We start from the raw sequence: 14,186 nt of genomic DNA, 5'->3' as shown, positions 1-14,186 counted from the left end.
TTTAAAGGTGCTATAGATAACTTGTATATGTCGAATAATCATGAAAACATTTATAATAATAATAATAATAATAATAATAATAATAATAATAATAATAATAATAATAATAATAATAATAATAATAATAATAATAATACTAATAATAATAATAATAATAATTGTAACTGAGGGGTACAATTCCCTGACTGTATTGAATAAGTATGGTATCATTAAACCACTACTGCGTTATGTACATTACTACTGGCCATACAGTACACAGGTATATGTGATGAACACCCCCACAATAACACGGCTTAACAAGAAAGTACTGTTTATAATAATATTTATTAGAAGAGCACCAAGATTATCTTACATTATTTATCAAGATTGAGAGTTGCGCTTGTAAGGCGAAGAATGTGCATGAATAGGTCAAGAGCGTAAGTCCATGAGCATATTACGCAGGGGATAATTAATACCACCCGTAGCATAAGAATTATATATGGTACACTAGTAGGTCAGCTGGAGATACTAAGGGGGTTCCCTCCGGTTGTAAGCCAGCAGGGGGGAGGAATGTTCGAATGCAAAAGTCTGGATCAACGGGGAATCAATAAGCTCCAGCTACTGGAGGCGGTACATTACTCCCTTGATCGGCAGACGAAAGCAGCAGCTATAATCCAAGTATGCGCGACAGCATAGGTGAAAGCCAGCCAGCCTCTCCTAGAGACGGGCTCGAGTGATGCTCCTCACGGGTAAATCCCACACAGCAGCGGGGTAGACGGTTCTCTGCTCCAGCAGCCACAGTACCAAAGCAATAATCCAGCCGGAAAAGGCTCTGCATTCACCGGTGTAGATTCTCCTGTGCACGGTACTTCACATTTAACTAGGTCGAACGTTATTTCACTAAGCTCTGACACTTTCACTATCCTATTCGCACGCGGTTATAAGTGCTCTATTTAGACGCAAGGTTGCTCACTTCACTTGGTCGTTGACTCGTGATGAAGGTTTCAACTTGTTGGGTTAACTCGTTTGAGGGTAACTTGACTTTAGGCTAAGTGCTGCTGTATCCACCTGCGCCGTATTTATACGTACGGTGAATAATCTAGTACCAGCCTTATTTCTGTCTCGTATTACTGCGCAAAACCGGGCATGTTCAGGCATGTCTTAGCGGTGACTTTGAACTAGACATTTGGGGTATGGCCGTGGCGCCTAGGGGATCGCTTCCAATAGGAGAACGAATATTATGGTCTGTCCTGTACCAGGTAAAGGGATATTCCGTGTATATGTACAAAGAATATACAAGGGATATCAAACGATATACAAATATTATACATGGGATCTCAGGCAATAAATATATATATTCGGTTTAATCTGACCCTTTGTAACAGCCGCCTCCTAATTAGTCCGCACCTAATTAGATAAGCAGAGACAGATTAACCGCCTTGTCCACTACTCAATGTCCGTTGTGAGGAGTAGGGCAATTCACAAAGTCAGTGGGTCATGGTCGTCATTAGGAGAGTCGGGGAGCCTTGGCAACTCTATCAGCCTCGCCACGGGTCGGGTGTATGTCCGCCCCTGGACGAGCACTTCTGTAGCTCTGACCTTTCCGTCGGCACCAGTGATCACTTTGCTTACGCGGCCGGCCGGCCACGCAGCTCGGGGTAGTGACTGGTCTATGATCACGACGACTGTGTCCACTTTTAAGTTGTCCCCGTCCTTGACCCGCTTCTGACGGGCTGGAAGGGATGGTAGGGGGGTTAGGAGGAAGCGGGCCTGAGACTGCTTTGATCTGTGCTTGGCTGCGCCTCCACCTCCTCCGTCTGTTTCTCTTGTTTGCTCTGTACCCCGTCTGAGGAGGGGCCGGTTCCGGCCGCCCCATCAAGGAGTCGCTTGGGGTGCTGGGTTCGAGGTCAGCTACGTCTGGAGCGCAGCTGAGGGGGTGGAGTTCCGAACTCCCTCTTGTGCCCCCGGTTCTCTCACAGGCCTCTCGCTTAATGTCAATAGCCTCTCAACGGGCTGTACGAGGGAGTGGCCGGTGTCGCTCGCCTTTGTGTGTAGGCAGCGTGTAGACGTGGGTTGACTGTCAAGTCCGTAGAGGGGGCCCTGGAGCGTCCACCCCAGTCGGGTCTGAACCGCGACTGGGCATCCTTTGGGTCCGATGTGGGCCGCCTCAATTGGGAGAATGAGGTCCGCGTGGTCGGAGCCGATGAGCAGGGTCGGTGTGGCGCCGTCGATAAGCGGTATAGGTAGTTGACGTAGGTGCACATACTTCGCCATCAGCTGTGGGATGGGGTAGGTGTACTGTGATAGGCCTATGTCGTGGCTGGTGAAGACGTTGGTAATACTATACTGCTTCTCGGGCTGGTCCACCGCTGCTATCTTGAAGGAGACCTTTTCACCCTTTATGGTCTTCTGGTCTCTTCTGATGGTGCGTATTGTCATGGTACCTTTGGCACCCCGCAGGCCCAACTGGGCTGCGGCGGAAGCGAGGAGGAGAGTCTTTTCAGACCCATCGTCCAGGACGGCGTAAGTGTCCAGGACCTTGTCCTCGTAGCTCAGGAGCACTCTGACCACTTTGATGAGCACTCGGGGGGTCCCGCTATGCTGGTCAATGTGGAGCACTCCTGTTGGTCGGTTGCCTTGGATCTTCTGGAGTGGTGCCGACTCGCGGTCGTCCGAGTAGCACCGTGACTCCCAGTGTCTGCTGTAGCAGTCGGTACACCAGGGGGCGGTCTGGTGGATCTTCGGTACTGGTGCCACCGCCTCGGCCTGGTACATTACCGCGACGGGCCCACTTTGTTGTCCTGGCGGACGCCTGTTGATGTCATGTAGGACCTCCAAGTGGGCACCGCCGCACCTGCTGCACTTCTTCTTCAAGCGGCACTCAGCTGCCATATGGCTGCGCGCGCAGCGGAAGCAGCGGCGGTGGTCTTTGATCCACTGACTCACCTCGTCCGTGGTCAGCTTCCCGAAAGTGTCGCATTGATACAGCCGATGTTCCCCTTCACAGTACTGGCATTCAATCTTCCACTCCTCTTTCGTCGAGGGGGTGTTGTGGTTCTTGTGCTGCGGTACTGATTCGGCTTGGTGCATAACGGTCACCGACCGGCGGTTATCATTTGATCCCCGAGGTCCTGGTCTTGGGCTTGGTCCACTCCATACGAACGTGTCCAGTCGTAGTCCAGTCGGGAGGGAGCTTCTCTAATATCCTTTCTACATTAGAGTTAGCGTACAGTTCGTATATCCCTTTTTCCTTTTGGGACCCCAGCATCCCTACCAGGGACTGTACCTTGATAGAGAGGTCATCTAGTGCTCTGTTGTCTCTGGCTGGGGGGAGACGGTCGAGGTCTCTTATCTCTTGTATCACGTAGTCCCATATGCGTCCATAACGTTGGTCGAGGGCTACTAGAGCCGCGGTGTATGGGGTACTTGAGTTGGAATATGCCAGCGCTATATTGTGCGCACTGTTCAGGTGCTTGAGTAGGATAGCATACTTGTACGTCTCATCGGGGACATCGGACATCATTGTCTCTAAGCACATTCGTAGCTCTGTGTACTGTGCTCTGTTCTCATGTGTGAAGTCCGGGAACGTCGGTGTGCCAAGGTACGATGCCATGGATGGCTGGCACATCGGTGAGCGTTGGGGGAGAGGCCTCCTGGGCGAGTCTCCCCGTACGTGTCGTCGTGGGCTGGTACTTGGTGGGTACCAGGAGTCGGGTACCCAGGTGCTGTTCCTCGGTGCTGACGGTGGGCTGTACTGGGCCTCCTGGTCCAGAGTACGTTGCTGCTGGTCGGGGCTGTACTGGGCCTCCTGGTCCAGAGTACGTTGCTGCTGGTTGGCTTGACATTCCTCCTCTTCCTCTTCCTCTTCCTCTGCTAAGTCCTGGAGTCTTCTAGTCAGTCTCTCGGCGACGTAGGCCGGTTCTTCCCGGTTGCTGGGTCTCGTATGGACCGGCCGGGGAGGGGGTTCGGAGACGTGGACAGGATCCTCCTGTTGGTGGGGTCCCGGGTCGCTTGGTCGGGTAGGGGAATGTGCCCTAGACCCTTGTCGTGATGATCTCCGGGAGCTCCGTGCGGAGAGAGGGGGTGTCGCCATGGCAATAAATTTTTCTATCATCTGCGCCTGCAGCCGGTCGCGCTCTGCCTCGCGCTGGGCATGGGCGGCGTCGCGCACTGCTTCGCGCTGGGCATTGGCGGCGTCGCGCTGTGCATTGGCGCTGGCATGGGCGGCGTCGCGCTGTGCATTGGCGGCGGCGCACTGTGCATCGGCGCGGCTTCTTTCAATGTTCTCTTCCGTCTGAAGGCGTCTGGTCTCCAGTCTTATGCGGTCGTCTTCACTCCTTTGTTGTGCCTGGAAACGCTCTCGCTCGGTTGCAGAATGTTCGCGTTCACTGAGGGCTTGCGCTTGGAGTTGCGCGTGAAGGCGCTCTCGTTGGTCTGCAGCTTGTTCGCGCTCGCTCATCTGTTGCGCTTGAAGTCGATCGCGTTCGGTGGAGGCTGCCAGGGTGGCGATGAATGCCTGCGCCAGCATCTTGTCCGCTTCGCTGGGGGAAGACACAGGCGGAGGTGATCGGCTTCTGGCAGTGCTCGTTGGAGATCCGTTCTCCTGTCGCGCTCCGAGGAGGTCCATCTCCTGGGTGTGCGTCTCTTCTGGTAGTGGGTCGGGTTCCGTCCCTGGAGCGCTTTCTTTATCCTGGAGCTCTCCGGGGACTGTCCCGTTGGCGTTGTCGGGGGGTAAAGTCATGTCATGTCCCTCCTGGTCCCCCCCGTGAGCTTGGTCAGTTACGTTAGAACCCACTAGGGTCTCTACTGGCAGGGTCGCCTGGTCGGTAGGGTTTGACATACTTTGGCTATCCGCTTTACTTATTTTATCCGCCTTTAACGTCTGTATAAAGCTAGGTAGTAGACTGGCAGCGTAGTCCTCTAGGTAAGAAGGTGGCTGCCGTCTGCGCGTCGGGCGTTCTAGCTTAGGAGAGCCGTTTGTGGAGTGTTCACCGCTGGCCATGTCAATATTAATATTATATTAATATTATGCTAATTACCCTCCGGCTCGAAGGACCAATTGTAACTGAGGGGTACAATTCCCTGACTGTATTGAATAAGTATGGTATCATTAAACCACTACTGCGTTATGTACATTACTACTGGCCATACAGTACACAGGTATATGTGATGAACACCCCCACAATAACACGGCTTAACAAGAAAGTACTGTTTATAATAATATTTATTAGAAGAGCACCAAGATTATCTTACATTATTTATCAAGATTGAGAGTTGCGCTTGTAAGGCGAAGAATGTGCATGAATAGGTCAAGAGCGTAAGTCCATGAGCATATTACGCAGGGGATAATTAATACCACCCGTAGCATAAGAATTATATATGGTACACTAGTAGGTCAGCTGGAGATACTAAGGGGGTTCCCTCCGGTTGTAAGCCAGCAGGGGGGAGGAATGTTCGAATGCAAAAGTCTGGATCAACGGGGAATCAATAAGCTCCAGCTACGGGAGGCGGTACATTACTCCCTTGATCGGCAGACGAAAGCAGCAGCTATAATCCAAGTATGCGCGACAGCATAGGTGAAAGCCAGCCAGCCTCTCCTAGAGACGGGCTCGAGTGATGCTCCTCACGGGTAAATCCCACACAGCAGCGGGGTAGACGGTTCTCTGCTCCAGCAGCCACAGTACCAAAGCAATAATCCAGCCGGAAAAGGCTCTGCATTCACCGGTGTAGATTCTCCTGTGCACGGTACTTCACATTTAACTAGGTCGAACTTGACGTTATTTCACTAAGCTCTGACACTTTCACTATCCTATTCGCACGCGGTTATAAGTGCTCTATTTAGACGCAAGGTTGCTCACTTCACTTGGTCGTTGACTCGTGATGAAGGTTTCAACTTGTTGGGTTAACTCGTTTGAGGGTAACTTGACTTTAGGCTAAGTGCTGCTGTATCCACCTGCGCCGTATTTATACGTACGGTGAATAATCTAGTACCAGCCTTATTTCTGTCTCGTATTACTGCGCAAAACCGGGCATGTTCAGGCATGTCTTAGCGGTGACTTTGAACTAGACATTGGGGGTATGGCCGTGGCGCCTAGGGGATCGCTTCCAATAGGAGAACGAATATTATGGTCTGTCCTGTACCAGGTAAAGGGATATTCCGTGTATATGTACAAAGAATATACAAGGGATATCAAACGATATACAAATATTATACATGGGATCTCAGGCAATAAATATATATATTCGGTTTAATCTGACCCTTTGTAACAATAATAATAATAATAATAATAATAATAATAATAATAATAATAATAATAATAATAATAATAATAATAATAATAATAATAATAATAATAATAATAATAATAATAATAATAATAATAATAATAATAATAATAATAATAATAATAATAATAATAATAATAATAATAATAATAATAATACACCCACAGAGCTTTTGGAACGGTGCAGAATAAAAGTATTGCTTTTCCACCCCAAAAATGATTGCTTTTGCGGGTCCAAAATGAATGTTGTTGTTAACACGTTGCGTGCATGTATCCCCTCCCTACTGTACTTCCCATTTTCCTCTTGTGGAATGCACCTGATTGGATACAAGACATGCTGGTGCTCTAGTGTGACATCTAGTGGCTGAATGTCTATAGCTGGTTATCCTAGTGGTGCAAGACTTAAAAATGTCTTCCTTCCATTGGAGTCCAGCATAGACAACTCTTTGATGGAAGAGGCTGCCAAGTGACCACAGTGCTGCTAGCTATTGACTTGACCATTGATTGCATGAGGAAAGCTTGTGACAAGCCTTGTTATTGTGATATTGAGCCTCTGGAAGCAATTCTTTCTTGGATTTGCATAGAGATTGAAGATTTGAGGTTAAATAGTCAATTATACTGCATTTTGATTCCCAGTCACTAACCAGGAGTCACCCCCGAATCTTAGGACTCTATACTGTAGGAGTCGAGAAATCAATAATTTTGGGGTCAACTCTCCACCACCGCACATTAATCTCAGTATGAGATTATGTCAAGAGATGTTACCCTCTCATAGACAATGTAGTTTCTCTGTCCCTAGCAGGACATCACCTTGACCCATGTTCACTGGGGCTTTGTAACTGCTGTGAAAGGGATTTAAGTGTTGAATAGCTGTATGGAAAAATGTGTCCTCCATTTTACTGACATCCAAAGGTTTCACAGTGCTGATTAGGAGAGTCTGATTTCTGATAGTGAAGTGTGCTATACTTCCTGTGCTAAAATAGATAAATAAAGCTCCCCTAGGAGGACGTCATTCTGTCTGAGACTGTGCAACAGTTAGTGGGGCCTGTCATGCTCTCAATGGAATAATCCACATTTTACAAAAACAAATGCCAACATGTTCTGCTTCCAATATCTCCAACACACTGTTGTAATTGCCTTTGGGATGGACTGAAAGCGCTCCCGGTTTGTGACCAATCAGATAGGCTTCTTAAATGGACTCTCCCTTTCAAAAGGACCTGATTTTGTGGTGTCTGGTGACATCTAGTGGAGAGACTTCAGACTGCACTTTGGATTTATGACCGTATACAGTAGGATAACCAGACTAAACTGTATTGGGATTCAGGCGAGCATAGAGGAAGCAATATAGTGTAAAAAAAAAACATTTAATATGTCATAGTCACATGATATATCTACAGTATATATGCATGTATATCTTTTTATGCTAGTGCTTACACAAGACTTACCTCTCAGGCAGGGGCGTATCTAGACCAAGCACTATACTGGGGCACAGGGGGGCACCAAGATATGTGACAGGGTTTTTTTTTGCCGATTTTCCCCGGTTTTTGGGCGAAAATTGGAAGATTTTGTAACTATTTTATTTTTAACTTTATTTCGGTTTTAGGGTTAGGGTTAGGTTAGTTCAAGTTCAAGTTCAAGTTCTTTAATAGTTGTCATACAGAAGTACAGAATACTTTCATACAAAATGCTTCTTACTGTTACGCTCCAGAGACTGTGCTAGACAAGATAGTATCAAATAACATAATAACATAATATAGCATGAATTTAGAAGAAGAAAATGAGGTCACAGTGTTCGGTATAGACATATGTACAATGTTCTGAGTTACCATATAATATACAATACACAATACTATGCAGTGTACTAATGTACAGTACTATCTAGTGCAAAGCAGAAATGGGATGAGGTACAATTTTAGGTACAATTTACAGTAAGGTGTACGAGTTGTAGTGCAATCCTTCATCCATAAATATAAAGTGTGGGGAGTGGGTGCTACAGTGTGTTTGTTTAAAGTGGGTGTGTGCTATAAAGTGTGTGGAGTGGGTGCTACAGTGTGTTTGTTTAAAGTGAGTGTGTGCGTGTGGATGTGTGTGCTATGTGTGTTTGGTGGTTGTTGTTGTGTAGTGTTCATTCATTGTTCGTTTAGCAGCCTGATGGCCTGGGGATAGAAGCTACTTCTGAGTCTTTCTGTGCTCGCCTTGAGACTCCTGTATCGCTTGCCTGACGGCAGCAGTTCAAAGAGGCAGTTGTTCGGGTGGCTCGAGTCCTTAATAATTCTCTTAGCCTTCCCCTTGCAACGCTTGTAGTAAATGTTCTGGAGGGTGGGGAGCCCCCCTCCAATTGTGCGTTCGGCTGAACGTGTCACTCTTTGTAGTCTGCTTTGGTCTTTTGCAGTGCTATTCCCAAACCAGGAGGTGATGTTGCCGGTCAAGATGCTCTCTATTGTACATGAGTAGAAGTTCTTAAGGATCTTCTGGCTGACTTGGAACTTCCTTAGGCGCCTGAGGAAGTAGAGGCGTTGTCGTGCCTTCTTCACCACACTGTTAATGTGTGTGGTCCATGTCAAGTCCTCGGATATGTAGGCTCCGAGGTACTTGAAGCTGTTGACTCTCTCAACCGGTGCCCCGTCGATGCTGAGGGGGCTGTAGTCCTTGACCCCCGACCTCCTGAAGTCCACAATCATCTCCTTTGTTTTGCTGACGTTCAGGGAGAGGCTGTTTTCCTGGCACCATCCCGCCAGGACCTTGACCTCTTCCAGGTAGGCCCTCTCGTCGTTGGCAGAGATCAGGCCCACCACCACTGTGTCGTCAGCAAATTTGACGATTGTATTGCTACTCCGCTGAGCCACACAGTCGTGTGTGTACAGGGAGTAGAGGAGGGGACTCAGAACACAGCCCTGGGGGGCCCCTATGTTGAGGGTGATGGATGAGGAGGTGCAGTTGCCTGCTCTCACCACCTGGGGTCTGCCAGTCAGGAAGTCCAAGACCCACTGGCAGAGGTCATAGCCCAAGCCCAGGTCCCTGAGCTTGGCTATGAGTATGGAGGGGACTATGGTATTGAATGCCGAGCTGTAGTCGATGAATAGCATTCTCACATAGTTCCCCTGCCTCTTGTCCAGGTGTGATGCTGCTGTGTGCAGCACATGGGATATGGCGTCCTCCGTGGACCTGTTGGGGCGGTATGCAAATTGCAGGGGGTCCATGTTGATGGGGAGGGAGGAGCAGATGTAGCCCTTTACTAGCTTCTCGAAGCACTTCATGGCTATGGAGGTGAGAGCTACAGGGCGGTAGTCGTTGAGGCAAGCAGGCTTGGATTTTTTGGGTACAGGGATAATAGTGGACTTCTTCAGGCAGGTGGGGATGACAGCCTGTTCTAAGGACAGGTTAAATATGTCAGTGAATACTGGGGCCAGTTGGTCGGCACAGACTTTTAGGACGCGGCCGGGGATGCCGTCTGGACCTGCTGCCTTCCTGATATTCAGATATTCAGGTTAGATGCATCCATCTGTATGGAGAATGGGAGGGGTTTGTCTGATGTTAAGGCCTTGAGAACATCACTCACTGCCTTTGGAGCAAGGACCAGAGCCTCTGCCTTTGTTTTTCCTAAAGTCATTTTCTTCACTAGTTTGGAATCATGTAGAATCTTTTGATTGAGCTTGTTTTTAAAGAAAAAAATTATCATTTAGATGCCTTTATTTCATATTCGACGCAGACGGTAGGCTATATATAGCACATTTTGTTTGGTTTTCAGTTTTCAAACCATAATAAGTTAACAGAAAAAATAAGTACACAACCACATTATTTCAACCTAATAAAACTATGTTTATTGTCATTGTTTTAAGAACACAAGGTGATTTGGTAATACTCACATTTTGAGTAAAAATAATCCCACTGGTCACAATGGTGACCGTAATAATGTTTTTGTTATAAGGCTCTGAAAATGTTACTGAATGATGTATCAATGTATTTCCAGCTAAATTGAAATAATAAAGGGTCTCAATTAAATGTGTAGTGTCACATGACCAGAACTCAGTCGTCGCAAGGTTTAACTGAGGCTGCGTTAACATGATGGCACACCCTCCTCCAATCCCTCCACCGGAGCAAGGCCAGAGAGAGAGAGAGGAGAGGAGAGAGAGAGAGAGGAGAGAGAGAGAGAGAGAGAGAGGAGAGGAGAGGAGAGGAGAGGAGAGGAGAGGAGAGAGAGAGAGAGAGAGAGAGAGAGAGAGAGAGAGAGAGAGAGAGAGAGAGAGAGAGAGAGAGAGAGAGAGAGAGAGAGAGAGAGAGAGAGAGAGAGAGAGGAGAGGAGAGAGGGAGAGGAGAGAGAGAGGGAGAGGAGAGAGAGGGAGAGAGAGAGGGAGAGAGAGAGAGAGAGAGAGAGAGAGAGAGAGAGAGAGAGAGAGAGAGAGAGAGAGAGAGAGAAAGACGTTCAAGTTAACACGCCATGTGTAGGAAAATAAACAGCTGCCGCAGCCTACAGTACCTGAGATCCCTGGCACTGTTTTGCTTACTTGGTCCCTTTAAGCTGCACACCGGAGCATCTTTTAATCCAGCTGTTTGCTGTTCTCTGATATTTTCGGACATTTCGTTGATGCGTCGCTCGACACTTCGAGCTGACATGGGGATATCTTTTATCCTTGATTTGATTGTCTCTTTGTTTGGCAAGCCTTCAACATAAGTACACACAGCACGGTCCTTCTGACACACAAACCCGTAGTAGTCTGTCCACGAGGGCTGGAATGCCCGCATTTCTTTTGCTTTAACTTTCTTAGCTGGCGGGGTTGCCATCATGACAGAATGCGACCGCAGCACTGTGTGATATACCTGTGAACTGTGCGAGGCCAGCTGACTGCTGGGATGTACCATGTATTAGCTGTAATAGGGGTGTGCAAACCAGTCAACTTACAAAAAAGAGCCTGTTGGAGGATTTCAACAAGATAAATGCGACAACAGTGCAAAATATTTCACTATAATATTTCAAAGTGAAGTATTAACAGCAGTCCTGATCAACTGGATCACTGGGGCACAGCTGATCAACACTGGGGCACGTGCCCCAGTGATAGTGGTCTAAATACGCTGATGCTCTCAGGTGGGAAAAGAAGTGTTAACCACTCAATTCGTCAGACAGAAATCTCCCAAAAAGAGAATATAACACTACATATATAATTTTATTTTCATGTTACATGGTGTTTCAAGCTTTCTCCAAAATAAAACGGTTACTCGCCCAACATCTCAACCCACATTCAAATACAGAACATTGAATTCAAACTACTTTATTTAGCGTTATGAACACTTTATCAGACACCTTTATTATTTTAATTTTTTTTTTTTTTTTTTTTTTTTTTTTATTATTGCAAAACAAAACTTATTAAAAGTCAGTACTCAACACACAATGTATAATGAAACTTTCAGTAAAGGTGGTTAAAATATATGCAAGTACAGAAACAGGATAAAACAAAAATAGTCAATAATAACATTTTAACCGTATACAGTGTATATCCAGCGAAGTTACAATTATATAAATGTTAGTATATAATATACCCCTAATACCTATTTTCTAAAACCCTACACACATATGCTCCAGCTCAAACCCCCCCCTCCCGGACCCCCTCTTGGATAGTACCTCCATTATCCCTCACTCCTAACCAGACACCACCATTATAGGCTAGCTTTTATTCTCTCCACCACTTCTAACCACATTGACATTTTGGATTCATTGAGCCCCAGAATTCTTGCTGTAGATATTTCTTGATATATCACATCGAGATATGTAAGAAACCACACTTTCCGGCACATTTTTTCCGGTTGAAACCAACGTGATGCGATCAGTTTTTTAGCTACTGTGATACCCGATAAAACCAATCTTTTTAGTTGTGGATTCACTGCAAACTCAAAAACATCATTCAATAGCAATACCGCGGGGTGTACAGGTATATTCCAAAATACGAGTATTGATAATTGTTGGGACACATCTTTCCAGAATGCCTTAACTGGTGGGCAGTCCCAATACATGTGCATAAATGTTCCTTCGTCCCCATTTGTACATTGGGAGCATTTGGAGTCTTGTATAAGCCCCATTTTGCACAGCCTTATAGGAGTCAAGTATGTCCTGTGAATATAGTTCAGATTGATTTGTTGATGATCCGGGTTCCTTGATGTAAGTCGGACATTTGCCCAGGCTCCTTGCCAATCAAAGTCATTTTCCAGGTCTGGTATATCCCTCCTCCAGACATTGTCTAGTTGAAGGGTTTCATACGAGGACGTTAGTAATTGATAATAAAAACCTGATACAAAACCTCCCAATGTATCTCTTTCATAGAAAAATTTGTGGTATCTGTGGTGTTCAATTGGTATGTGTAATGGAACACCGTGAGATCTCATACAAAGTCGTAACTGTATGTAAAAAAGCCATGTGGACTCGGTGAGGTTAAACTTTATGCATATTTCGACATAACTACAGAGGCCCTTGTTATTAAAAATATCCCCTAATGAGTGTATGCCTCTTTCTTCCCATATAGGGAATCTTATAGGTCGTTTTCCCATTAAGAGAGCATTGTTATTGAATATGGGAGTGTGATTATGCCATACTTGAGGGTTAGGAAATTTCCTTTGTGTTTCCCGCCATGTCCTGATTGCATGGGTTATTATTGGGCCAAATTCTCGCTCACAATGCTTGATTGAAAGTTTAGTGTATGCTATGTCTTTCAATCTCTGTGGGGCTACTATGTTTTCTTCTAATTTTCTCCAAGATACCAAAGCCTCGGGGTCAAACCATATCTTCTTCAATGGTCTTAATGTGAAGGCATTAAAATATTGTAAAAAATCTGGGACTGCCATGCCACCGTCTGCTTTATTTCTCTGTGCGGTGGATCTTTTTATGCGAGGTGGTTTGTTATTCCAAATAAATTTGTATGTGGAGGTTTGTAATCTTTTCCAGTAGCCCTCTGGAGGAGGTAACGGAAGCATTGAGCTGAAGAAATTGATTCTTGGTAATACATCCATCTTAACTATTGATACCCTTGCCTGTACTGAGTTTTTAAGTTTTGCCCACCTGTCCAGGTCGTCCTTGATTTTGTTCTGTATTTTTGTGTAATTGTGCTTCACCGTTTGTCTTATGGTGGGAAATATTTCCACACCCAAGCATCTGAAATGTTTGACCATGGGTATCGCACCTGGGAGGGTTGTCTCTTTTTTTGCACTGGTGTTAAGAGGAAGAAAAGCCGACTTAGGCCAATTTATTTTAAATCCCGATAAATCACCAAAGTTCTCTATCAACTTGAGTATAAGCGGCAATGTGTTGTTGGGGTTTTGCATGAACAATATTACGTCGTCCGCATATAAACTAATTTTATGATGTGTGCCCTTGATTACTATTGGTTCTATGTGTTGGGATTGTCTTATAAATTGTGCTAAAGGTTCTAATGATAGATCGAATAGTCCGGGACTAAGAGGGCAACCTTGTCTGGCTGAGCGTGATACCGGAAAGATATCGGAGATGAATGTGCCTGTTGTAATCCTGGCCGATGGGTCCTTGTATAGTACTTTAATCATATCAATGAAACCTTTTCCTAACCCCATCCTTTCCAATACTGCCCATAGAAACGACCATTCCAACCTGTCAAATGCTTTCATAGCATCCAGGGATAGTATCGCCTTAGGTGTGATGTCCTCTTTGTCTGTATCTAGTACGTGCAGTATTCGCCTTATGTTATCATTGATCAGGCGACCTTTTATGAAGCCTGTTTGGTCCGGATGAACTAAAGACGTCATATGCTTTTGCAATCTGATGGCTAATATCTTAGAGTACAGTTTGACATCGGTTCCGAGGAGGCTTAAAGGACGGTAACTACCGCACTCAGTGGGGTCTTTGTCTTTTTTGTGAAGAACTGAAATGAGTGCGGTATTTTGGTGTTCAATGAAGCTTCCCTC

Source organism: Notolepis coatsorum (assembly GCF_963971535.1).
Source record: "Notolepis coatsorum genome assembly, chromosome: 1".
NCBI classification, from domain to species: domain Eukaryota; kingdom Metazoa; phylum Chordata; class Actinopteri; order Aulopiformes; family Paralepididae; genus Notolepis; species Notolepis coatsorum.
Note: the sequence above shows the minus strand (reverse complement) of the source record.